The sequence below is a fragment of the Heterocephalus glaber genome, unplaced genomic scaffold, assembly GCF_053883595.1.
Source record: "Heterocephalus glaber isolate CG9 unplaced genomic scaffold, H.glaber_assembly_v1.0 deba00000331, whole genome shotgun sequence".
Taxonomy (NCBI): domain Eukaryota; kingdom Metazoa; phylum Chordata; class Mammalia; order Rodentia; family Bathyergidae; genus Heterocephalus; species Heterocephalus glaber.
The window spans coordinates 59,691,788-59,719,253 of NW_028258142.1; the positions used below are offsets into that span (position 1 = coordinate 59,691,788).

General features: G+C 34.0%; 1 long non-coding RNA gene across 1 annotated transcript in view; it reads right to left on the minus strand.

Annotated features, from left to right (window-relative positions):
• Nucleotides 1–989: 989 nt before the first annotated feature.
• LOC147830163 (uncharacterized) overlaps nt 990–27,466 on the minus strand; it is a 708,257-nt gene continuing 681,780 nt past the window's right edge. The window contains exon 8 of the long non-coding RNA XR_015444498.1: nt 990–4,825. This is a non-coding gene — a long non-coding RNA (uncharacterized LOC147830163). The remainder of the gene's footprint in view (nt 4,826–27,466) is intronic.

Sequence of the window (27,466 nt, forward strand, 5' to 3'; positions counted from 1 at the left end):
TAACTGTCCTTAGAGAAAGTCTCTATCTTGAGGCTTTTTCATGGCAGTTCACTTATTATATTGAACCCTGTTGGTCTGCTGAAGAAATGTGGAGAAAGGGGAATATTCTGAAACATCCTGATTAAATCTTTTAGAGGACTTGTGCTTGTGAACTGTGATCTTTGAAAATGTTTCTCCAGTTCAGTGCAGCATTTTCCCTTCTACTCTCTTGTCTGGTTGCATGCTTTCAATATAATATTTTAACCTTCTTGACCAATGGCTATTTTCCTCCTTTATTTGAAAGGCAAAAACTAGAGGAGGCTAGTTTGGGAAGAATGTCCTTCCCCCAGATGCAATAAGGCTCTGGGAAAGTGTTTTCCTTGGCAAGTAGGATTTTGCTGTGGAGAGGCTCTCGGTACTTTACAATGATCCCTCCCCCACCTCAGCAACAGGGAGCTCTTTCTTTGGTTCACCATGACACCTGCTGGGCTTCCTACCAGTAAAAGCAACTCAGTTGAGGAGTTCTCCTCGGAAGGAGATCCTCCCCCTGGAATTTCTTACTCTCATGCTTATCTCCATTTGGCTTCTAGCATTTTGTCAAAATTACTATTTAATTGTTTGTGCAAGTTTATGATGCTAGTGGTATTTGCTCCAGGTAAGCGTATCCCAGCTGTGATCCCAGAGTCACCCGTCTCTCCAGATCTTCTGGTGGTAGTTTGCCCTGAAATCCCGGTAACCTGATGGATCCAGAGATGTAATTAATTTTTCAGTTTGTTCAAATATTTTCTTCTCTAATAAAAGCAGGAGTGTTCATTTTCATGCTATTAATGTTGAAGCTGACTCCTTTTTCTTTTTTCAGCTTCCATTTTAGAACTCTTGAAAAACTAAAAGTATTTTAATATTTTCCTTTCTTTTTCAGAATGAACATTTAGAGATAATCTATACAGACATTATAGAATGTTTGATCACACTTAACCTGCAAGTCTCCATCTATCTGTCTAGAGCGTTAATGTTTTGGACAATTTATGTTCCAAGAATTTATTCTTGGTTTTAATTATCTTTCTGATTATTCTCCCTCTGAATGTGGAAAAAATCTTAGGTTCTTTTAGCAGTACATTTAAATATAATGTATACTTCTTTAGGTGATTCAAAGTTGAGATTTAATATGTGGTCTATGGCACCCTAAGGAAATCTCAAATTTTGTTTTCTTTACATTGGCTTTTCCAAATATTCTATGGTTATGGGGTCCTGTGTTGGCTTTCACATTTTTAAATTTATCTTTCTTGTTCATTTCAGGTGTCAGTTGATATTTCTTCATGCTGCCAGTGTGTGTCTGATGGAGTTAGAATTTGTGATATCTGTGCCTAACATATTCTTTTCCATATATCCTCAAAAGTTGTTCCACCAGCACATTAGTCAACTTTGAGATGACTATGTTAATCATTAGTGGGTGCTTTTGATTATTTTCATGTTTTCAACTTTGTTCTTAAAAATTCCAGTTATCCAGGTAAGAAACTTCTAGATGAATGAGGTGCTACTATATTTCGAATACAGTACTGTGTGCTTCCTCAAATTCCTCGTTAAAAAAAAACAAAATAACTCTGAAGATGTACAAAACAAGATCCCTACATTTGTAGTCACTATTGAGTTGACTCATTAATTTTTTTTTTTTTTTTTTTGGTACCGGGGATCGAACTCAGATCCTTCCTCTTGTGAAGCAGGTAGCAGAACCACTGAGCTAAAACCCCAGCCCTCGAGTCATTAATTTGGAATAATTTGTTTCATTAAATTTGTGATAAGTTGAATCTTTACGTTTTATATTTGAAGTTTGGTATCACAGCTTTAATTAAAGAAAATCATGTAGCTTCCAGTCTTTTGAAGAAAACAATTTTCTCACAAATATTTGAAAATCAATTTTTCTCCCATGTTTTTATATTCTTAAAGGAATTATCAAAGAAGAGTTTTTTAAACACATGCTAGGCTTGCAGCGATTACTCAAGTTTCCTCTTCCTCTGAGAAGATGGTATGAATCCAATTTATTTAAAAACCATCCATTGTAACAGGAATCTCAAATTTATTATTTCAAATTTTATCTCTGCTCACACTGATTAATTTTTCTAACGCTTTCCATTTCCCTCATGTGATGATATTCTGGTAACAGCATCATCGAAGCCCACTTGGACAGAGGTAATGCTTAATACAAGTACATGGATCTGTATTAAATTGGTGAGGAGTCAAAATGAAGAACACTAGAGGTCAACTGCTCCAATTAGGCTTTTCTTGGGGGTTTGCATTCCAGTAACTGCTTAGCTTTTATGCACAAAGCTACCTGCAAAAGTCATTGGTAAGACTGACTTTAGAAAGTTCTCCTAACATGCTTATTTTGGAATCATAAAGGTAGCTTGTTCACCTGGAAGCAAGCTGAGATGCAGAAGGGAGCTTGTTGTTAGAGAGCCCTGATCTCTCACTGTGTCAGTACCTGCTGTGACCTTCTGAAAGGAAAGCACACTCTTCCAGAAACCTTTACATTTGTGGGTACATAATGCTCTAGCATTTCTAAATTCAGTAATAGATGCACAGGTGTGATTTGAGGTTAGCAAACAGTCAGAGACTGAGTCACCAGCATTAGATGAGTCATAGTTGGAAAAAAATCTCAATTCATTGAACTCAAGTTATGTGTCTAATTTCATCTGGATCCACAATTTTAGAGCATTAATCAGGGATTTTGAGTACTTTCTGAGTCCTCTGTACTTTGTACTTCTGATTCCTCTGGAATATAAATGAAGGGAATTGTGTTTGCTACTCTCCTTTGGTGTATCTGTGGTTCCTTGGCAACACCTGAAGTTATATTTATGAGCTATTTACTCAAGTCTTTGTCCTTGATAAATACCATGCTTTCTTTGTTAAATAATCATAAGGAAAATTTAAGATTACCTTAAGGTATACTTATCAAAGATCATTTTGTAGTATTGGCTTAAGTTATTTATAACTTTTTTACTCCCAGTGTTTACTTTAGAGATTATGGTTAAGAATGATTAATACGCTTAAAAATGACACTACATATTGTTCTGGAACAGCCTAAGGCTTTTGATTTATGATACTTAATTACAATGAAAGTTTCTGAGTATCTGGTGCCTTTCTGGACATCCTTTGTCTCCTGTCACCAAACAAACCTTTCAAGTAGTTACTTGATTCCTTAAGTGGAACCAAGAAGAATCAGCCTGGAATATCGAATGACGCAGGGTCAATAGAGAAGACTGAACATTGGCAAGAAGAGACCCATCACAACACATTTCAAGTTGCATTGTTTGTCTCCAATCCAAATAAATATGGCAGCTAGGAAGCTCCAGGGACTTGTCAAGATCAGACTACTATCTGTGCTCGATGAACGCCTGTCCAAACTAGCAGCAGGGTGCTTAATCCTTTCCATGAGAATTACAGCAAGAAAAGTACCACTTGCTTTTGCTCTTTAAATGCTTTGTCTTTTACCTCTAAAACTAAATCCTACTTCAGTGTGAGTTATTAACTCGATGATCACAATACCTATTTGATTGCAAAATTCCTTATAAATTCTTATTAGGCTTAGAAATATAAGGCTGTAGGTGATCAGTCAAGTAAATTAGAAAATGATTATGTTAAAGCTTCCTCATCAACTTCTTCTTGTCTAATATTTATCAAACCATATTTTTTTCACAAAACATATACCGAAAAGTCAAGTAATTACTCTTATCCAGAACATACATTTAGAATTAGACATAGCACTCAGGTAAATATTTGCTGGATTTCTTTAGGAAGTATAGGCAAATTTTCCCTTAACTAAATTTTGATGAGAAAAATCATATTATGAGTTATAAAACACTGAAGATGCTTTAAAACTCTAGAAACTTTAAAATAGCAGCCTATGTCCCATTCACAAATGTTAATTTCACATGTACTTTTATGGTTAAAACAGGGATTCTTTGGTTCCCAAAATGGTAGGAAGTCTGAATGTATTCTAAAATCTTAGGATGATATTAATAAAGGGTATTTAATGTATTTATCACCAAACTGGAAAACAAAGTATTAGAATTTTAGAAAGGGCAATATTAACCTTTATCTTTAAAAGTATTTACTGATCCCACCTTAGCTGGCTTATTGGTAAGAATAGGAAAAGTACATGAGCTAGTAAGGGGAACGAATATCCCAAATTTAGCATTGAAAGTTACAAAGAATCGTACTGTTTCTTATCTTATAAAAAATATTAGGAAGCAGCAAGAATTTCTTCCCATTTTTAAAGGAATATACATCCATTTACATCAGTCAATCAATGCAATGTACATAGATCTCCATTGCCCAGTTAAAAAGTCAATGAAACATCTAATGAGGAGGAGCTAGAGAGTTGCCAAAAAGTGACCACATATAGCATGCCTCTATTAGCTTATCATAACAATGCTCACATACATAAGCTTGGCAGAAATCACTTTGATTACAGCTACTAGACAAAGTAGCTTAGATTTTGTTAATACTGCAAATTCTATTCAAAATTCCTGTACTTAAGCTATCAGTAATTGAAGTGAAGTTTATGGAAATTTTGTTCAAGATTTCATGCTTTTCTTCACAGTAAATCACTTATTATTTGGTATAAAACTTTGCTAATGATTTGGACATTTCAGTCCTTAAATCTCCATAGGCATGTCTTTACGAGAGGTACTACAATTGGTTCATTAAACTGTTACACAGGAGGAGAAGAAAAGATTACCTTAAAGTATACTTCTCAGTAAGTTGAATCAGCTGGACTTGCAGGTCCTCTCCTTCTCTGCTTTTTCAGGCCTTTAGCATGCACTGTGGTTGAGCACCTGGAATGACTCTGAAATGAGATGAAGGAAGCTTTGTCTTGGTATATATCACCTAACTCACAAATGCATCTAAGGAAATTTATGCTAATAATTGCTAAAGCTCAAAGAATACAGTTACTCTTTCTAATGAAAATATAATAGAATTCCTTTAAATATATGGTACAATCCAAATAAAACAATAAAAGCACAAAGTATGTAAAGCAGAGGATGATGTAAATATTCCAGATACCTCTGATCCCATTCCCCATGGTAACCTTTTTCATTGTGTTTTTGCTTATTTTGGCAGATAACATCGTACTTCTAAATGATACACCTTTTTTATAAAATTGTACTCACTTCAGTCACTATCATTCTTTATATAAAAGGTAAGAATTTGTCACACTCACCATACTACTTCCTTTCTCTTGTCCTAAGTTTAGACAGTTGTCTTGTAACTTTTGATTCTTCTCTGGGTTATTTTTATAATTTTATTTAAAATTTAAATTAGATTTTTAATTGATATATACAAATGAAAATTGTGTACATTTTTGTGGTAATGTGATGTTTCTACACATGTATACAATGTATAATTTAAATTAGGTTAAAATATCTATCTCCTTAAATATTTATTATTTTTATAGTAAAATTTTCAAAATACTTTCTTAAAGGGTTTTTTTTAATACAGTACATTATTGTTGTCTCTAGATACCTTACTGTGAAATGACACAGTGCTTCCTCCTGTCTAACTGTAACTTAATACCCACTTATCACCCCTTCCCTATTTCCCCAACCTCCACTTCCCCCAGCCTCTGGTGACCACTGCTCTACACTCATCTGAGAGCAACATTTTTAGACTCCCCTTATGATAGAAGTTATGTGGCACTTGTCTTTCTGTGCTAGCTTACTTCACTCAGTGTAATGATCTCCAGTTCCACCCAAGTTGTCACAAAAGAGGATTTCATTTTCTGTTATGGTTGACTAGCATTCCATTGTGCATATGTACCACATTCTCTTTATCCATTCATCAGCTGATGCACACATATTATTTCCATTTATTACCTTTTGTGAAGAGTGTGGCAATGAACATAGGAATACGGGTATCTCTTTGTCACACTGATTTCCTTTAGGCATGTACTCTAGAGTAGGATTCTTCAATCACATGGTAGTTCTATTTTTAATTTTTTGAGGAACATCCATACTGTTTCCAAATGTCTGTACATTTCCACCAACAGTGTACAAGGGTAAACTTTTCTCCACACCCTTATCAGCACTTGTTATCTTCAGTCTTTTTTATACCAGCCATTCTAACCCAGGTGAGATGATATCTCACTGTGGTACTTTTACAACTTTAAATTAGTATTTCTTGTTCTATTACCTTTAGAAGTGGTTACATCTCAAATAAGAAATTATGTCTCTATCCTGATCTTCAGGACTACTCTTGTTTCCAAAATTATTACTTTTATGTTATCAAATTTAATGATTATTGCTTTATGTTCATAACAATTCAATATTTAGTATTTTGAATATCTGTGTAGTCTAAAACTGAAAGCCAACATTTATGATAGCATGATTAAATATCATTGTTTATCACATTTATGGTACTCTTTCATGAGTTTATGAACTATTACAAATGCATCTTTTCTTTCAGTAATCACTTGTTCAAATTATACCATGCCTATATTGCTAAATTCTTACATACATTTGTTTTCTTTTCTCAGGTTTATAATTGAGTTTCCTTATGAAATATAAAGTATATGATTATTTATAAATTGTTCTGATAGTGTAACTTCCTAATCATGCATTTAAATAATGTTTTATTTTTATTGTAAAGGTTTTATACTCCAAGCCTTTTCTAATTTAAATTATTTAATTTCTATGACTGCTGCATAACTATAACTCAGTAGTTTCTTATTCCAATATACCAATAAATACTAGTGTTGATTAGATCCAATATCTTTCTTTTTTATTATTTTGGATTCTTTTTTATTTTTTCTGCAGGGTATCTTGAAGTATGTTTTTTAACAGACGGATAACTGGCACTAAAGAGTTGTGTAGTTCCTATATGTTGCAAAAGAACTTTACTTCGTTGGACTTGGTTAATAATTGATGAAATATGTGGATATTAAGTAATTTTCCTCCTAAATTTTGAAGACGTTTTTCAATTTGCTTGCAGCTTGTAGGATTGCTAATGAGGTGTCTGCCACCTCTCTGATCTTTATTCCTTTGTAGATCACCTGTTGTGGTTTGTTTTTGTTCTCAGGAAGCTCTTTGGAAAGTCTTTTTATCCTTGAGCTCCTGATATGTTCCACCAGCAGACACCGAATTGTGTGTCTTTAGACATTTCTCCAGGCAATCCAGTCTTCTCTTCTACACTGGGACTATATAAACTTCTATTTCTTTCATTATTGCGTCTCTGCTCTCAGGATCCTTTGTGTGGAGGTCCTAATAAATGAAGACTGGGTTTCCTGAACTGATCTTCTCATCGCTATCACTCTGTTTCTTGTTTGATTGTATATCCTAAAGTCCTTACCTGTATCTTATATAATATCTTTTCTTCCAGATTCACTCTCCCAGTGGATGGACCATGGTCTTTTGCTGTTGTGCTCTTTCTCATTTATCTGATAATCCTGCTTACTCAACCATACTTATGAATGAAGAACTATGCTGGATAATGTTCATAGCTATTCTTTTTTTTTTTTTTTTGTACCGAGGATTGCACTCGGGTCCTTGAGCTTGCGCAGCAGGTGGCGAAACCACTGAACTAAATCCCCAGCCCTGTTCATAGCTATTCTTAATTTTCTTAGCATGCTTCCGGACTCCTACACTATGAGCTCTGTGTACAAGAGAAGCAAGTACATATTTGCCATTGTTTCAGGGAGAACAGTCTACACGCACTTTCAGAGCCGAATTAAGGGATCTTTATCCTAAAACATGGGCCTCCAGCCTTGGAGCCTAGATTTCTCCAGGCAAAAATACCATGCCACTTTTATCAATGTCACTCTAATTTACTAGAACAATGGGCGCTGTAGTTATTCTGTAACTGTTCAGGCTAATGAGGTGGTGAACACGCCACAGTTCTACAGGCTGCCTTTCAATTACCAGCCTGATTATATTCTCACTGTGCTTGTCCTTCAAATTTAATATTTGAATTCTGGACTCTGTGTCTGTGTGATCCCGACAAAATATAGAACCCATCTTTTATGGTTTAGATACAGTATGTCCCCCCAAAGTCTCATCTGTTCAGGGATGGGGCTTTTGGAAGGTGATTGGATCACTATATTCATCAGTGGATCAATCATAGCTGAATGTGGTGTTAAGAAGTAGGGCCTAATTAGAAGAGGCAAATGGCTGAGGACATGACCTGGAAGAGTATATTTGTTTCCTGGCCACCATGAGTGGAGCAGCTGTCCTCCTCCAAGCCCTTCCTTCAAGCCATTTCTACCTTGGTTTCATGAATCCACTGAAACCATGAGCACAAATAAACCTCTCCACCTTTACTTTGTGGGTGTCAGGTATTTTGTCCCAGTGGCAGGAAAATGACTAATATGTATCTTTACTTGAAACTTCCCCAGGGGCTTTTCTGTATGGCGGTCTCTCCTTTGAAGACTATCAATGAATTTCCATGTGTGTCTGCTCTCCAGATACTCCTAAGAATATCTCTGCTCTTCTGAACACCTCTTGGCCCAATTATGTCACAGATTTTTAAACATTCATGCTCACTGTATATCCATTAGGATTTTGGAAGGGAGAGGAGGTTAATGGTTTTGTTTAATTGCTCCTTTTAAAGGAAAAATGTAGAGTCACTATTTCAGTCTTATGCATTGATACTGTCCTATGTTATGTAGGAGAACTGGCTCTAGAACCTAGTTTTGCAGATTTGAACCCTAATTTTGTCTCTTTTTGATTCAATGTGCAAATTACTTAATTGTTTCATTATGTCTGTCTATTAAATGTACAGAACGCAATAGTCCTTATTTCATAGGATTGTTCTGAGAATCAAAAGAATTTATAATGCAGTGTATCTATAAAATGCCATGATGCAGAAATGATCAATAAGTATTAGCCATTATGATAATAAGCTCTGTTACATGGATGTCCCTAAGTTTCGTGAACTATAACCGTTCCCCAAAAGACTGTCAAATATGATGGTAAAGGAAAACTGTAGAGTATAATGTTCTTTAATTTTTTACTTTTTATCTCATTTCTTTCTATTCCTTAAGGTGATGTTAAACCTACCACCTTTACCAATCCCTTTGATTGGCTGTTTCAGTTGTCAAAGGTCATAATTTTTGAAGTGGCTGTGTTGCATCTTCTCATGAAGTAAATGTGGAATATTGGTTATTATATATAGAGAAAGAGAATGAGTAACCTGCCATGCTCTTAGTGAAGCAGATATTGGTGTCAATAGAGTGAGATGTCTGCTACGGTCGTCTTCAAGGACTGGGGCATTCTAGCAAAGATTTTGAAAATTAAATAGAGAAACAAATTGAAATACCTGTCTGAAAATATAGTTTATTTATTCTGTATTACTAACCCAGATTGTAACTTTGCTTTATTTCCTTACTGACAAATGAACACCTGCTCCCTGTTCTCAGAATTTTGCAAACAACTCTGTGGGTTATGCCTTGCCCAGCAGCTCCTTTGAAACTATAGGAGTTTCAGATCTAAGAGAGCAAACATATTCAGCAGGCTCCAGTGTTAAGTCTCACTGGTCCCGTCAAGGTTTTTGAAACTTGTGAAACATCTAAAGTAATGCTCTGATGAAAATACTATAGAGAAATATTTCCTATGAATTCAATAGCACAAATCCAAATGACATAAATCCACAATTTTATATATAACACATTAATTTCTCATGCTATTAAATAATGTATTATTTGTAAGAATGAAGAGAATGGGAATGAATATATATTGTATATAAATATATAAAATTCTATTTGCAACAAGATACAAAAAGACAGAAGTTTTCAGGATTTTTGTTCTGTTTAAAGTTCAGAGTTAATTTAATTTAGTTAGAATCAGGGATTTAATTGTTCTTATCGTGGTGAATCATTGACAGAATCTTACGAAATATAAAAGCAGACAAGTATTGAACACTGAAGATCCAAACCATAATGCAATGCGCTTCACACAATTAGGAGGCTACAGTCAATAAGATGGACAATTGCACCTGATAATGAGGACTTGAACAAATTGGAACCTTCATGATTTACTGGTGAGAATTTAGCTAGTGCAGCCACTTAAGAAAGCAGTTTGTCAGTTCTCAAAATGCTGAAACTATAGGCACCATATGACCCAAAGATTCTACTTTTGGTTTTTTACTCTCAAGAGAAATAAAAAAAGTTGCATACATGAAAGTTATACATTAAAGTTAATAATATCATTCTATATCCGCATAGCCAAAGAATGGAAACAAATCAAATGTCCATCAAATGATGAATGGATAAACAAAATTGGTATGCCTGTACAATGGAGTCCTACCCAATCATAAAAGAATCAATTATTGATGCATGGTACAATATGGATGGACACTAAAATGATTATACTCAGTGAAGGAAGTCAGCTATACGAAATACATATTACATGACTCCATTTATATGAAATGTCCAGAATAAGTAAATTTATACAAGAAGAAGGCAGATTAACAATAATCAGGGCCTAAGGAGTGGAGAACAGGCAGTACCTAGTAACCAGACAGTGGTAATGGTTATATAACTCTATGCACATACTAAAAAACTTTGGAGTTGTATACTTTAAGCTGGTGAATTTTATTATGTCAGTTGTACATTGATAAAGATGTTTAAAAGAACATTTATCTTACAAACAAAAGTCAATTTTGGACACATTAGGTGCATTTATTCAGCACTATGAATTGGAATATGAGAAAAAGTCAAAAAAATTTTGATTTTTTCATGCATGAAACAAGCTAGTATCCAATGGTGATTTTCTTCAGAAGAAATAACTAGTACTTTAGAGCTTAGTTCACTGTACTTATGGGTACTCAATTAATTTTATTTAGCTGACCTTAGACCTATTATATTCAAATGTTTATAGAAATTTAACAGAGATATTATTAACTGTTTAGAAGGTTATTTTATTTCATCAGAAAAATGTAAGTGAAACTGAACCACACAAAATTTTAAATGATATCTGGGTTTTTAAGTCAAATCTGATAACTATTTAGTATAGACTCAAATAATTACTTAGTATTCATTACAATGACAAGTAATGGCAAACCTACAAAATGCCATAATTTAAGACAAGCATGTATAGGATCTCAGAATCTTGAGCTGCCTTTTAAATTAGGATTGGTAAGTTAAATGTGTCTCGTCCTCTGATAAAAACTAGCGAACAACAAAAAGACAAATGAGCTCAAGTATAAATTCTGAGGACAGACATTTTAAATTTTCACCTTTTCAAACTTACAGTCCCAACACACAGCAAAAATTTAATAAATGCTTATCCAACAAATGAACTAATACATGAATCCTTTCCTTGTGTACATTAATGAGTGATACCTCTTCTATGTGTTGACAAACCTAGGACCAAACATTACAAATTGTGTTTCACAAAATCATAGGGTCCTTTAAATGTGCCACAGAGTTTACATTTATGTGTGCCTTTCTAGGTAGTTATCTGTTTTAAAGTTAAAAATGAAATTGTTTAAAATAATAAGTGGAGTATTGGGTCAAGACCAAGAATTAACTCCATCCTCTGTATCTCAATTTGAGAATACAGATATTCTCTGTAAACAAGTCCAGCAATATGTAGTCTTTTCCCTCTACTTTTCCATAGATACAGAAATGGAATATAAACTTGTTGCTGATTGCTAAAATAACCACAGGGGTGGTTTTGTTATATATCCAGCATTAATTTACATGGGTTTGAAATCAATAAAACTAATAAAATTTGCTCTTTTACAATGGAGGTAACATTTAAACATTAGAGAGAATTTTAGAGCTGGTAGGTGGTCAACCAAGTGACCTGCACCTACCAAGAGGTTGAAAATAAATCACCCTGGGCCACACAGATGTTTCTGCAATGACTACAGTAATTCTGGCTGAATAAAAGTGTGATCCCATTCATCATCATGGAAATTTACCGTGTGTGCTAAGCAAGTACTTGTCATTGAGGGACTTATATATCAAAAAATCTTACTGCTTCAGTTTCTTTTCTGGTCAAATAAGACATGCTTATTAAGATGATCTCCACCTCCGAGGTTCTTTTAACATAAAAAGTAGCCTGATCATTGTCATATCATACAGATCCTTCTAAATATATGTCAATCAGATTAATTAAAAATCTCAACATTCTGAAATACACGTTACCAGCTTTGGATTATGTTCTAATCATATTAATGTTTGTTAAACTTTCATTATGTATTTATTATACTTATACAATTCTAATCTATGCAGCTATATGATAAAGCAATTCAGTGTCCAGTCAGAGGAATGTGGCTCTACTTCCATCCTTTTAAATCAATTGAGGTATAATGATTACCATATTTCTTCATATACTAATTAATTTTTCAGCAAATAGGGAATAAGCACTTACTAAGTATCACACATTCATCTCAGTACAAAGGATTAAATAAATGGCAAACAAGGTAGACTTGTTCTCTCACCTCATGTATAATGGGGTATAAACTTTTAGTAGACTGGTTTTTATTTTGTTTGTCATTAGTGTGGGTGATAGCAGAATTATAGCCTCATAAGTTTAGAAGTAGAAAACACTTTGAAAGTTAATACAGAGCCACCATTTTATTTAACAAATTTGGATGTTGAGACCTAAGGTAGCAAACAGTTTTAGCCAAAATTATAAAGCAAGTGATGAAAGATTTAGGAGAAGTGGAGAGAAATTCTACCTACTAGCCAATCCTCACTATTCATAGTCCTTGTGTGAATTGCTCAAGAGCAGAAAAGCCTGTTAGGTAACTATTCTCTAGTATCTATTCTCTAGGATAATCTTTGAGAAATGTGAACAAGATAAAAACACCAAAAAGTCTAACAGCAAAATCTGACTTGCTTTCCATAAACGTATTGTTCAAGTCTGTTTCTTTTGTGTGTGCTATTTTGCAAAGGCCATGCTTAAGGAACCTTTCCTCCCATGCATTGTCAATTACTTCACATATGCTTTCTTCTTGTGCAGATTTACCAGGAATGGATGACTTTCTTATATTTAAGGTTAGAATTTCTAAACAAACATCTTGAAAAGGACCTTTGCTCTCTGTTGGCAGTGACACAGATCTGAGCATGAGGTCTCCTACCCTGGAGGTCTTGTGATACAGAAGGCCCTCAGCCTGGCGGTATCGCTTTCTAGATCTACCTGCAACAATGCAACAGGCTGAGTGTCTGAAACTGTGATTCATCACAAAACTACCTTCTCAGTTTAGGAATACTCACAAAATGACTCTAAATCCCAACTTACCTAAAAATGAAGGAAATTTATAACTTTAAAACACTCTTTAGCTCTGAATACCATGCCATTGCAATTAAAAATAGAGAACAAATGCCTTTTTATTGAACCATATTAGACAGTGACTTTTCTGTGGTCACTACTGTTATTTACCAGTATGTCTGTCTTCTGGGCACATCACAGCTTTATATTTCTTCATCCCCTTGAAGTTATACACTGCCATGTGACTTATTTGGCCAATAAAATAGAAATAGAAATTTTTGTAGTAAATGAGGCCAATAACAATCAGCTGCAAATTTCCAGGTACCAAATAAACTCTTGAAAGGGTGTAGGAAACCACCCTTTCCATGTATTTTATGGTGAGATTTTTATTTGTTAATCTGTGTGTGTGCATGCACACTTTTGTGTGTGCACACATGTTTCAGGTGTCATTAATAAGTTTACTTGTTTTTCCTCAAAGATAGACCTGGCCTAGGATCTATCTGGCAGGTGTATGGACTCACAGCTGAAAGTGTAGCTCAAGTGAAGACTAGTTATTAAACATTCTCAGGTCCACAAGCCTTGGTCTTTGACAGACTGACATTTCTATAATGCAAGTCTGATTCTATTAGCTCCTTTTGAACATCAGCTTATTTTCCGTCTCACACATCTTATCCACGCTAGTCTTTCTGACTAGAAAGCCTCTCCTCTTGACCACCAGTCAATGATCTTACTAATACAGGTAGCAGAAGCTCATCAATTTAATTTCAGATAAAATGATACTATGTCAGCAAAGTTCTCTTTGCTCCTTTTCACAAGAGATAGTGCTTCTTTCGTAATTAGCACATTTGTCTATCTCCCTAGCTCATTGGCATATCATGATTTCACAATAATTTGGCAGATGAAAGAATCAATACATTGAATGGATGAATAAATACAAAATTAATACCTACACATAGATTTTTTTATCACTTCTTTTTAAATGTGGTAATTTATTTCCCTCACAATCTTCTTTCCCTGATGGCTTACTTCTTCTGAGAGCTGATACTTAAATTTCATTGCTAAAAGGTACATCCCCCTTTTAATTAATTTATTATCCTGTGTTTTTATTTCAGTCCTCTAAAATGGTCAATGATTTTTTCTTGCCCTAGATACCTACTCACATTACTGTTACAGAGCTCAAACTTGTATCTCAATTTCCCTTGTTCCATGAAAAAATATTTTTAGATATTAATAAAGAAATCATTTCCTGCAATTTCTTTTTCAGTTCCAGGATGAGACCATGCTTGAGGCACTGTTGATTGACTCAGTGATATGAAGAATTTAGGATTATTATGGTTACATTTATTTCTCCTCCCTATTTTTATTTTCAGTTGTATTATTATCTCATATTACCAAAGTTTATAACATTTGCCTTGTCTGTCACGGGCACATTTCCTAAGCACTTAGTATTAATTTGCTATTTCAATTATTTCATTACTCAACAATAGGAAATTTTACCATGGCTTCATTCATTAACTCTTTACTTTGTCCCACATTTTACTAGATATCATCAAATATATTTTTTAAAGCACAACATACATGACATTTTAGTCTCTAAATTTTAGCCTGGTGAAGAATTTCTGTGTATCCATTTCAGTGCCATCTTGACTTAGTTTGATAATCTTGAGTTACATTTTTGTTACACAAATGTACAGATACATCTCCACTGTGTTATATATTTGAGTGTGGTTGGGGAAAAAATGCAAAGGCAGCTACTCTTACCCTTTTAGAGATGCAACTGATTTTCTGTATGAAGATATAAAGAATTATTTTTTCACCCCTCAAATATGATGATTTAAACAGCAGGTGATTCAGAGTCCACTGTTCAGTTACAATTTTCCCCAGAAGACGGCATGGTCTTTAAATATTAGTAGACTTTTAAAAATCATAAAATAGAGAATAAAAAAGGGTAGGTTTGTTATGTGACCTTGGAGAAAGTACTTCCCCTCTGTGTTTGTTGCTTTCCCCATCTTAACACAGAAACTCATCTTCACAGCAAACTAAACAAACTGCAAATCAAGTGATCTGCTTAGAACCATTAAAGCACCTCAGTCATATGGCAAACTGTAGCCCCTAAACGTGAAGAGGCAGAGGAATATAAAGAATCATACTGCATTGAGAGGAGAAGCTGTTGCAGCCAGCAACCATTAGAAGTACTTCTACTGTACTTCCATCAAGTTGCTGTCATACACTTGATAATCACTGGGGACTGTGTGAGGGCCCAGTGTTAGAGGGACCCACATTTTGTGAGTTTTGCCTGCAGACTCCCCCTCCCCCTGGTACTCAGTGAAGATCAGAGAAAAATTCCTCATGCTTCAATCAGAGGAGAGGAAACAATAACCACTTTGAAATCCACCTATGGGAAAAATAATAATTTTATATTTTACAGTATTGTTATGTTCTTTATAGCAAAATTACTTTAGCAGAACCTAACCAATGTGAAGGAAGGGAAATACAAAAGTCCAGCCCCAATAGATAGTCCTTTTTTTTTTCATTTCTTAAATTTTATTGGTACATTTTAGGTATACAGTATAATGACATTCATCATTGGAAATTTGCACCTTTACATAATCTCTCTTGGATCTTATTTTTTCCCCTTCCACTGCCCTCCCTTCAATCCCTCCATCTCTCTCTATTTACAAAGACTGTTTCCATTTTTTCATTTTCTCATATTAATTCCATTCCCTTCTTTCCTTTCCCCTACCCCCCTCCACTTCCCCTTCTACTTTGCCCCTTTTCTTCCTATTTCACATTATCGATTATACCTTTTAGTCCTTATTTACACTTTCAGTTTCTCACAGTAGAGAAACTATTTGTTATTTACACATGTGTGTCCTATTTATTTCATGTAAAGAGTATCTCCTCAATGTGCATCCATTAAGTTATAAATGTCTCTAATTTTTCATTTTTTATGGCTGAGTAGTATTCCATTTTATTTAAAAACCCACATTTTCTTTATCCAGTCTGCATTTGATGGGCATTTGGGCTGCTTCCAAGTTTTAGCTATTACAAACTGTGCTGCTATGAACATGGGTGCACATATAGCACTGTGGTATGCTTCTTTTAATTCTTTGGGGAAGATACCAAATAGGGGAACAGCTGAGTCAAATGGGACTTTTAGTCCTAGTTCTTTGAGCTATGTCTATACTGATTTCCACAGTGGTTGCACCAGTCTACACTCCCACCAGCAGTGGAGCAGGGTTCCTCTTTCCCCACAGCCCCGCCAGCATTTGTTATTGGTTGATTTCATGATAGCAGCCATTCTTTCTGGAGTGAGGTGGAATCTCAGCATTGTTTTCATTTGCATCTCTCAAATGATCAGTGATGTTGAATATTTTTTCATATGTTTATTTTCTTTTTCTACTTCTTTGTCTGAGAAATGTCTGTTCATTTCAGACGCCCATTTTCAGAATGGGTCTTTATATTTGGGAGGTCTGAATTTTGTAGTTTTTACTAGATTCAAGATAGTAGACCTTTTTCTGAGGAACAGCAGGTGAAAATTTTTCCCACATTGTGGGTTGTCTCTTCACACTGTTGGTGGTTTCTCTTGCTGTGCAAAAGCTTTTTATTAAGAAGAGATCCCACTTGTTGATTGTCTGTGCTAATTTGCAGACAACTGAAGTTTTGTTTGTAAAATCTTTGCCTACACCAATGTCTTCAAGAATTCTACCTAAACTCTGTTCCAGCCAGTTCAGCATTTCTGTTTTAATATTTAGATTTTTAAAAATATTTAGATATTTAATCTATTTCAATTTTAGTTTAGTGCATGGTAAGAGATATAGGTCTAGTTTTGTTTTTTGGTTTTTTTTATAGGTATAGTTTTAATCTTTGGCAAGTTGAAACCCAATTTTTCCAACACCATTTATTAAAGAGGCTATCTTTCCTCCAGTGAGGGTGGTCGGCTACTTGGTCAAAGATGAGGTGGCTGAGTGTGTCTCGAGTTGTTTCTGCATCTTCTAATCTGTTCCATTGGTCCTCAGGTCTGTTTCTTTGCCAGTATCATGCTGTTTTTATCACAGTAGCTTTTTAGTATAGTTTCAAGTTGGAGGTTGTAATACACCCTGCCATGTCTCTGTTGCCTAGAATTGCCTTTGCTATTCTGAGTCTCTTCTTGTTCCAAATGAATTTTTCAGTTGTTTTCTCAAGGTCTGTGAAGTATGCTGCTGGGACTTCAACTGGGAATGCATTGTATCTATATTGCAATTTTGGAAGTATGGCCATTTTCACTATGTTGATCCTTCCTTGTCTTTCCATTTTCTGATATCAAATTCAATCTCTCTTTTCCAGAGTGCTATAGTTTTCAGAAAAGAGGTCTTTGATTTCTTTTGTTAGGTTGATTCCTAGGTATTTCAGTTTTTTGGATGCTATTGTGAAAGGAATTGTTTGCTCTATTTCTCTCTCAGTAAGTCTGTTGTTCGTGTAGAGGAAAGCTATTGATTTTTGTGTGTTGACCTTGTATCTAGCTGCTCTACTGAATTTGGTTATTAAGTCTAGAAGACTTTTGGCGGAGTACTTGGGGTCTTCTGTATAGAGTATCGTGTCATCTACAAATAATGACAATTTGACTTCTTCATTTCCTATCTTTATTCCTTTTATTTCTTTCTCTTGTCTAATTGCCATGGCTAATGTTTGCAAAACTATATTGAACAGGAGTGGTGATAGTGGACATCTTTGTCTTGTTCCTGGTTTAGTGTGAAGGATTTCAGTTTTTGACCATTTAGCATGATACTGGCTGTTGGTTTTTCATAGATGGCTTTTATCAGATTGAGGTAGAGACCATCTATTCCAAATTTTTGTTGTTTTTTTAAAAAAAAAATTTATTTCCTGGGCATGGGGAACATTTTTGTTAATTGCTTATTTGTTCTCTATGTGTCTATTTTTATGTTTTTGGTACCAGGGATGGAACTCAGGTCTTTGCTCTTATGGTGGCACAGCTCTTTCTAGGGTTTTTATCATAAAAGTGTGTTGGATTTTGTCAGATGCTTTTTCTGCATCTATTGAGATGATCATATCATTTTTATCCTTGGCTCTATTAATATAGTGTATTACATTTATTGATTTGCATATGTTGAACCATCCCTGCATTCCTGGGGTGAATCTCACTTGGTCAGGGTGTATGAGCCTCTTGATCTTCTGCATTGTATTTGCCAGTATCTTATTAAGGATTTTTACTTCTACGTTCATTAGTGAGATTGTCCTATAGTTCTCTCTTTTGGTTGGGTCTTTCTCTGCTTTGGGGATCAAGGTGATGCTTGTTTCCAGGAAAGAATTCAGGAGTATTACTTCCCTTTCAAATTCACTGAAGAGTTTAAACAGTAGTGGCAGTTGTTCCTCTCTAAATGTCTGATAGAATTCAGTGGTGAAGCCATCAGGACCTGGGGTTTTCTTAGTTGGTAAGTTTTTAATTATGTTGGCAATTTCATTGATTGTTATTGGATTGTTTAGAATTTTTAGGTCCTCTTCTTTCAACTTTGGTAATTCATACATATGTAGGAATCTTTCCATTTATTCTGTCTTTTCCATCTTATTGGCATATACATTCTCAAATTAGGTATTGATGATCCTCTGGATTTCTTCTGGGTCCGTTGTAATTTCATCCTTTTCATTCCTAATTGCATGGATTTGGGCCTTTTCTTTCCTTTTCCTGATAAGGTTGGCTAAGGGTTTGTCAATTTTGTTTATTCTTTTGAAGAACCAACTCTTGTCTTCATTGATTTTTTTTGTACTGTTCTCTTAGCCTCCATTGCATTGATTTCTGCTCTGATCTTTATAATTTCTTCCCTTGTATGATCTTTGCATTTTTCCTGGTCTTCTTTTTCTAGAAGCTTGAGGTTCAGCATCAGGTTGTTTAATTGGGCTCACTCTGTTTTCCTAATATAGTATTCACTGCTGTGAATTTCCCTTGTAAGACTGCTTTTATTGTGTCCCATAGATTCCAATATGTTGTATTGTCATTGTCATTTAATTGAAGGAACTGTCTGATTTCTTCTTTAATTTCCTCTGTGACCCATTGGTTATTCAGAATTGTGTTCTACAGTTTTCACGTGTTTATTAAAATTTTGCAGTTTCTTTTGCTATTGATCTCCAATTTCATCACACTACAGCCTGATAATATACAGGGGATAACTTCAATTCCTTTGCACTTACTTAAATATGTTCTATGAGCAAGTACGTGGTCTGTTTTGGAAAATAACCCATGTGCAGCTGAAAAGAATGTGTATTCTGATTTTCTGGGGAGGAACACTGTAAACATCTGTTAAGTTCATTTGTTCAGGAGTTTGATCGAGTTCTAGTATTTTGTTGCTTATTTTTTGTCTACTTGATCTATCTATTTGGGACAGGGGGGTATTCAGATCCCCCACTACTATTGCATTAGTGATTATATGATTTTTCATGTCCATTAGTATTTGTTTTATATAGTTGGGCACTCTAGTGTTTGGTGCATAGATATTTATGATTGTCATTTCTTCTTGTTGGATTGTTCCCTTTACAAGCATGTAGTGTCCTTCTTTGTCTGTCTTAATCAGTGTTGGTTTGAAATCCACTTGATCTGCAAAGAGGATAACTACTTCTACTTTTTTTTCAGGTTCCTGTAGCATGGAGTATTGTTTTCAACCCTTTAACTTTCATTCTATGAGTTTCTTTTTGAATAAAGTGTTTTTCTTGTATGCAGCATATTGTTGGATCTTGCTTCTTGACCCATTCTGCCCAGTGGATTTCTTTGGACTGGTGAATTGAGACCATTAACTTTGATGGTATAACTGATATGTATTGACTTATCATTGTCATGACTATTTCTTTCTGTTGGATTCTCCCTCTTTGTGTTTAATTTTGTGTCATGGATTCATTCTGCTGGGATTCCTGGGGTTGTGATCCTCATTGTCTTTTCCTAGGATATTGTCTAAAATTTTTTGGAGTGCTGGTTTGGTATTCATGAAGTTGATAATGTGATCTTTGTCATGAAAGTATCATTTCTTCATCAATTTTGAAAGACAGTTTTGCAGGGTACATCAATCTGGGTTGGAGGATGTTGTCTGTTATGGCTTGGAATACATCACTCCACACTGTTCTTGTTTTGAGGGTTTGTGTTGAGAAGTCTGCTGTGATTCTGATGGGCTTTCCTTTGTATGCGATTTGTTTCTTTTCTCTAATTGCCTGTAGAATTTGTTCTTCTGTTTGGTTTCTGGAATCTTAACAATTATATTCCTATGAGTAGTTTTTTTTGATCAAGGCTATTTGGAGTCCTATATGCCTCACTTATCTGTATGTCAAGTTATTTTCCCCTGCTTGGGAAATTTCTGCCATCACTTCTGTGAACAGTTTTTTATGTCATCTGCACTCTCTCCTGTTCTTCATTGAGTCCAATCAGTCTTATGTTATTCTTCTTTGCATTGTCTAGCAGCTGCTGGATTGATTTCTCATGTTCCCTTACAATTTTAAAGCAATTTTTCTTTTCCTGGTTACTAATTGCAATCTCATCTTCTATATCTGAAATTCTGTCCTTACATTGGCTCATTCTACTTCTCATTCTACTGTAGACTTTCAATGGAGTTTTTAATCTCCTGGAAATCTGTTTGAATCTGTTTTATGGATTCCATTTGTTTCCTATGTTGGGATTCCATCATGTTCCTCAGCTTCTCTCTAGATTTATTAATCATGTCTTGCACTATGGACACAATCTCTGCTGTTATCTGAGAAATTATTTCTGATTTCATTTTTTCCAGATCTTCTTTTGTTGCCAGTTCATGGAGTCCAAGTGGTTGAGTATCAGAGAGTTCCATCTCATTTCTCTTTGGGGTTGCTCTAGGTGATCTGGAAGTCTGGTTCTGAGGCTTGTTTATGTGTCTTCTCATTTTGACGGGGGGGGGGGATGCTGCTGGTGCTCACGCAGCTTACCTTCTCTGCGCTGGGAACGGTGGTACATTGGCCCAGAACCCCAGTAGATATTCTTGACTAATGTCTATTACAAGATGAAAAACTAATGGAGAAGTATTTGTGAATGTTATAAACAAGGACACATGTCCAGTAGACTACTGAGGCCTCATTATAGGATTGTAGGACATTTCTAGTAGTACTATATCAACATGACTCATATAAAAATTTAGTTTCTGCTGATAGAATGGCAAGGCTCATATTCCATTTAATTTGGAGTTCTTAGGAAAACCCAAAGGTAACAGAATAGGGAAATAATGTGAGGCAGAATAAGTTGAAGCTTCTGGAACCTACAACCTCACCAAACAGCAAATTAAACTATTTTCCAGCCAGATTAATTTTACAACTCACATTAAAGGCATGATTACTTCAGTTATTATTATTACCAAATACATCATGTTTGCCATGCAACAAAAAATAGCAAACCATGCTAAAAGGCATTATAATAAAATACTGTAAAGCAAAACACCAAAACCAGATTCAAATAGGGCAGAGACTTAGAAATTACCATCCTGAGTATTTAAAATAACTGTTATTAGTATTGCTATTTAAAAATATAAGAACATGAGAGGAGGAATAAATGAATGTAAACTGTGACAAATTATTTTATTTTTCATATTCTTATTTGTTTTAAAGATTTTCATTTGCTCAGAATAATAATAACAATGATATATTGGGTGATTTTGGTGTATGGATAAATGAAACAAATTACAACAGTGTTATAAGGGATGGGAGGGAGGCTGGGAATACTCATGAAGTATCTCCACTTAATGTAATTAGAATGGTGTTATTTAAAAATGACCTTTGGTTAGATATAAATGTATACCACAAACTCTTAAGGCAATCATTAAAAATAATTCTTTACTAAGAAGACAGAAAATAAAATCATACGAAAGACACAATTAAAAATCAAAGAAGGAAGAAAGGGCAAAGATGAAAATCAAAAACACGTGTGGTGAATATAGAACTTTTATTAATATGACAGATATTATTGTAACTGTATCAATTATCACTTTAAGTATGAATGATCTCAGTATGTAAATTAAAACTCAGGAAGGTACAGAGTGGATTGAAATATAGCAAGACCATGCTGTATATTGTCTACACAGGGTATCCAACCAACCCACCCCATTGCACAGCAGAAGGTGAGCAGCAAAGCCTTGTCTGTATTTACAGCCATTCCCATCCATCTGAGCTCCTCCTCCTGTCAGATAAGCAGCCACCTTAGATTCTCATAGGAAATAAAACCTACTGTCTTACTGTGAACAGGCACTATGCAAGGGATCTAAGTTGAGTGTTCATTTGAATCATCCTGAAACCACCCTACCCTAGCTCACCTCCCATGGAATAATTGTCTTCCACAAAACCAATCACTGGTGTCAAAACTTTTGGGACTGTTGGTCTATAATAAACCATTTTAAATATAAAACCATAGATACCTAAAAACTAAAGCATAGAGGTACATATACCATGCTAACACTGGTCAAAAGAATGCTGATAGTTATATTGATTTTAGAAATATTGGACTTCAGAGCAAGAAAAATCAGCAGAAATAAAGTTGGGTATTATATAATTAGATAAATGGGTCACTAAGAAGTCATAACGGTATTTGAAAGATACATAACAATAGAACAAGTAGGAGAAAGAAATTAGTCCATTTTTATTGTTGGAAATTCCAATGTTCCTTTGTCGATAATTGACAGATTTAACAGGCAGAAAATTAGTATAAATATGGTTGAAATGAATATCACTATTAATCAACTATATCTAATTGACACTTTTTTTGATTGGCAAGTGAATGCTCATGGGCTTAATCTAGCCTGCTGCAAAACACACACTCCTCTTAAGTTCACAAGGAACATTCTTCAATATAAAATATACCCTGAGCTATGAAACACATGTTAACACACTTAAATGAATAGAAATCATACAAAATATGCTGTTAGAACACAGTGCAATTACACTACAAATGAACAATACAAAGATATTGGAAATAGCAAAATATTTCCAAATAAAGCTTGGATCAAAGAAGAATCTCAATAGAAAAATCTAAAATATTTTCAATGAAAATGAAAGTATCAAACTTGTATTTATCACAGTTTGTAGAATGCAATCAGAGAAGTTAATAGAGGGGAAATTATAGCATTGAACACTTACATAAGAAAAGAAGGAAGATCTAAAATTATTCATGTAATCTTTTATTTATAAAACTGGAAAAGGAAGAAAAATATAAATCTAGAGAAAAGAGAATACAGTAATAAATAGAGCAGAAATCAATAGAATTGAAAACACAAAAGCAAAAGAAAACCAATAAAACCAAAAGCTAATCCTTTCAGAAAAGTGATAAAATTCATAAACCTCTAGTAACCAACCAAAAAGAAAGAAAGATGACAAAATTTGCTAGTATTATGTATGAAAGAATGTCCATCAATACTTATCCTCTAGATAATAAAATGACAAAAATACATGAAAATTTATCCAATGACTAAAATAATACAATATGATACAATTATCTTTCCAACAAAAAGCACAATTAAAAACTTGACATATACTTATCAAAACATTAATCTGGACACAGATGAACCTTACACCTCATACAAAAACTAACTTGAAATATATCATAGATATAAATACCAAATGCAAAACAATAGTTTTGAGAAGACAACCTAAGAGAAAATCTGTTACTTTGCATGTAGCAATTAGTTTTTTGCTACAACACCAAATGCATTATCCTTAAAATTAAAATAATTGATAACTTGGGTTTCATTAAAATTTAAAACATTTTACCTATGAAATATACTGGGTAGGGAAATGAAAAAGATACAGTTGGAAACTGAAAGTAATTGTAGAACACATATGTGATAAATGACTTGTTAACATATACAAAGAACAGTTAAAGCTCAACAATAAGACAATAATAACTCAACTAATAAGTGGGTAAAAGATATGAAAATAGACCTCACCAAAAAATTATGTAGATGGTTAACAAGTTGTGAAAAGATATTCATATTCATATCTTATTAGGGAATTGTAAATAAAAACAATGAGACACCACTGTGTCTCCATTAATGGCTAAAATAAAAATCTGATATTATCAAATGCTGACAAGGATGTGGAGCAACAGGAACTCCCATGCATGGCAGGTGAACTTGTGAAATAATTCAGCTACTTTGGAAGAAAATTTAGTAGTTTCTTTCAAAACTAAACAGTCTCACCATCCAACCCAGCAGCACTAATAGATAGCTGCCAAACTGAGTTAAAATGTTATGTCCACACAAAAATATGCACATGAATATTTACCACAGTGTAATTTATAATCTACAAAACTGGAAGTAACCAAGGTGTCCTTCAAAAGGCCCAACACAAAAGTTTGCCCAAGATCACCTGAAATCATGATTGTCTGCATTTATTTTGGCTATTCATAATTCAAAGACAAAGTGTACTTTTTCTTTTAACAAACATGGCAGATTTGGAAATGCTTTGTGTATTTTTTGGCTACTAAGAAAGGACTCTAGGAGTTGTCTTGGAATTATAGCCGTTTTCAGGCATTTTCTTTACATGTGATGCCATATCCTAAACTTATCTTCATTATAGGCTCACTTATATTTACAGTATGGAACCCTGTGAGCCCTTTATCCAAGTTAAAAAATAGTGAATTGGTAACATTCCAGAACAAACAAGATTTTTTACAAGTCCTTCCTTCCCCCTGAGGTAAAACAAAATTTTGATTTTGAAAATAATCACACCCTTGCTTTTTCTTTTGTGATTTTAACCACCTCCACCCTGAGCACTAAACAATAGTGTTTAGTTTTACTTCTGTTTGACCTTCAGGTTTCTTTCATGCAGTATCATAAGACTTGCTCATTTTCTTTGTAGTATTAACTTCCTTTTATGAATATAATGGGTTAACTCTTCTACTCTGGAAGGATATAAGTTGTTTCCAACTTGAGAATATGATGATAAAGCCTGCTGTAGACATTGAATTGCATGTCTCCTAATGTACTTGTGTGGGTCTATCTAGAGCCTGAGAGTGGAATCTTGAGTGGTGTAATATGTTGTTTTTGGTTTTACTGGATGACAGTTTTCCAAAGTGATGGCATCAATTTATATTCCTAGTCATGTATGCATTCCCTATTGTACCATATCTTATCAATAATTCAGACTGTAAGTCTTAAGCATATCTGTTCATAGATGTGCAGTTTGTTTTATATGTCTATGTTTTTGTTAAAGGCCACAGGTTCATACATACACCTCAAATTTACTCTAGCCTTTATTTTCTTTCACATTTGTACCTTCTTTTTTAAATTTAAGGATGTTAATTGATACATGCTAAAAATATTAAAATTGTACATAATCATAGTATGTTATATAATATTTCAGTATATTGTGTAATGTTTAAATAGAGTCAAGTATATTTATATTCTCAAATACTTATCATCAGATGTATCCTCAGATATACCATACACATTCTTATTAATGAATGAAAAATGTATAATCTTTGTACCATAAGAATCTTTTATTTTATATATTCTGGAGTATGATGTTTTTTTGACCATGTAAGTATAGTTAATCAATTATATTTGTTAATTATTCCAATTACATGAGCACTATTTATAACCGTGTTCATTTACATGGTTAATATTTTCTGTTGAAATAAGCTCAAGTATATATATCTACATTAAAGCGTTACTAAAACTCTTCCAAAAAAAAAAGAAAATGGCAAAGCCAATGTAAACACAAATGTAGCAGTATTTAATATTTTTATTCTTATTTTACTACTGATTTATTAAATATATATAACTGTCTTTCCAGAAAACTTTATTTCCATTTCTTTTAAAGCTACTGAAAAAAACTCCATCATAGTTTCATCTTTTTGAAATGTGGAGTCATTTATTTTATTTATTCAAATTTTATTTTATTTAATGTACATTTATGCAAGTCAGTAATGAAAAAATAGGATGTATAATTGCCATCAAAGAACTGGAACATATACACTATGTATATACTAATCCCCTGCTCTATTAAGTACCTGCCTACTTTGTCATAATGACATTCCTGCCTGTTCAAGAAAAAATGGAGCAGGGAACCTCACTTAAAAGGTTAATGAAAGAAATGATCCTTTCCAATTTATATAAATGCCATTTGACTAAGGCATAGAATTGGTGGGTAGTGATATTCATTGTCTATAATGTGCTATCAGTACTTTTCTTTTACTAGCATTCAGTTTTTATTAGTGGTGCATTTCTACAAATAATAATGTTTTATTAAAGTGTAAATACAGGACATTTCAAAGCAGATCCAATTAACATTGTGTTTTATTTTTAAACTTAAAATGCTATGAGACCAGTTTTATATTCATAGTACACAATCATTTGTGCTGTACTTTCCAATTAGCTAGTCACTAGCTTCATGGAACTATTTACATTTAAATTATTTAAAGTTCAATAATTAAAAGAACATTTTTCTGTTGCATTAGCCTCATTTTAGTGGGCAATGGCCAATGTGGCTAAGGGTTACCATGTTAGAAAGGGCAGATATAAATATTTCTGTCATCACACACATTATTTGGAATACAGTTGACTAGGATATTCAGAAGTTTGGGGTCAGAAATTCTGTGTGCTTTTTGAAAGGCCTGGATGAAACTAATGAACAATTACTTGCACTAGATTCTCTTTAAACATATTTTAGAACAAAATATTGGCTATGAGTTCATCTGGAGATTATTTTGCCAATCCCTTTCATTAATCAGAGAAAGCCAGAACATCCTGGGGAACATTATTATTTGGTGTCAAACAAGCTATTGGCTGGTCACCCAGTGCTGATGCTGCCACTCAGATTCAAGTCTACTGCCATGTTGCTCATTTCTCATCCTACCATTCCACGTGGCCTCTTAAAGGTGATTTTATTCTTGGGATTTTATTAATGCCAGAGATACATATAAGCAAATGACCAAGTTGTCAAACTCATTGTGAAATCATTGGTTATTGGTCAAATTATGTCAGTCAGAACTAATTCCATTGAGACGGGAATTTCTAGCATCATTTTCAGACTCAGACTGAAAATTATATTTACTGTAGGTACCATTTTTCCATACAATATTTTTTTACTTTCTTTTTATAAGCAAGTATAACTCATGTTTCTGAGATTAAAGACCCACATTAATTATAAGTCAATAAACAAAAACTGCCTTATTTGCCCCTCACACTCCATACTCACTGATACTGTGATATAAAACACCCTGTACAGGACCATTTATATGTCCTCTGGAGAGACCGTGAACTTTTATTTTTTGGTACCTGGGATCG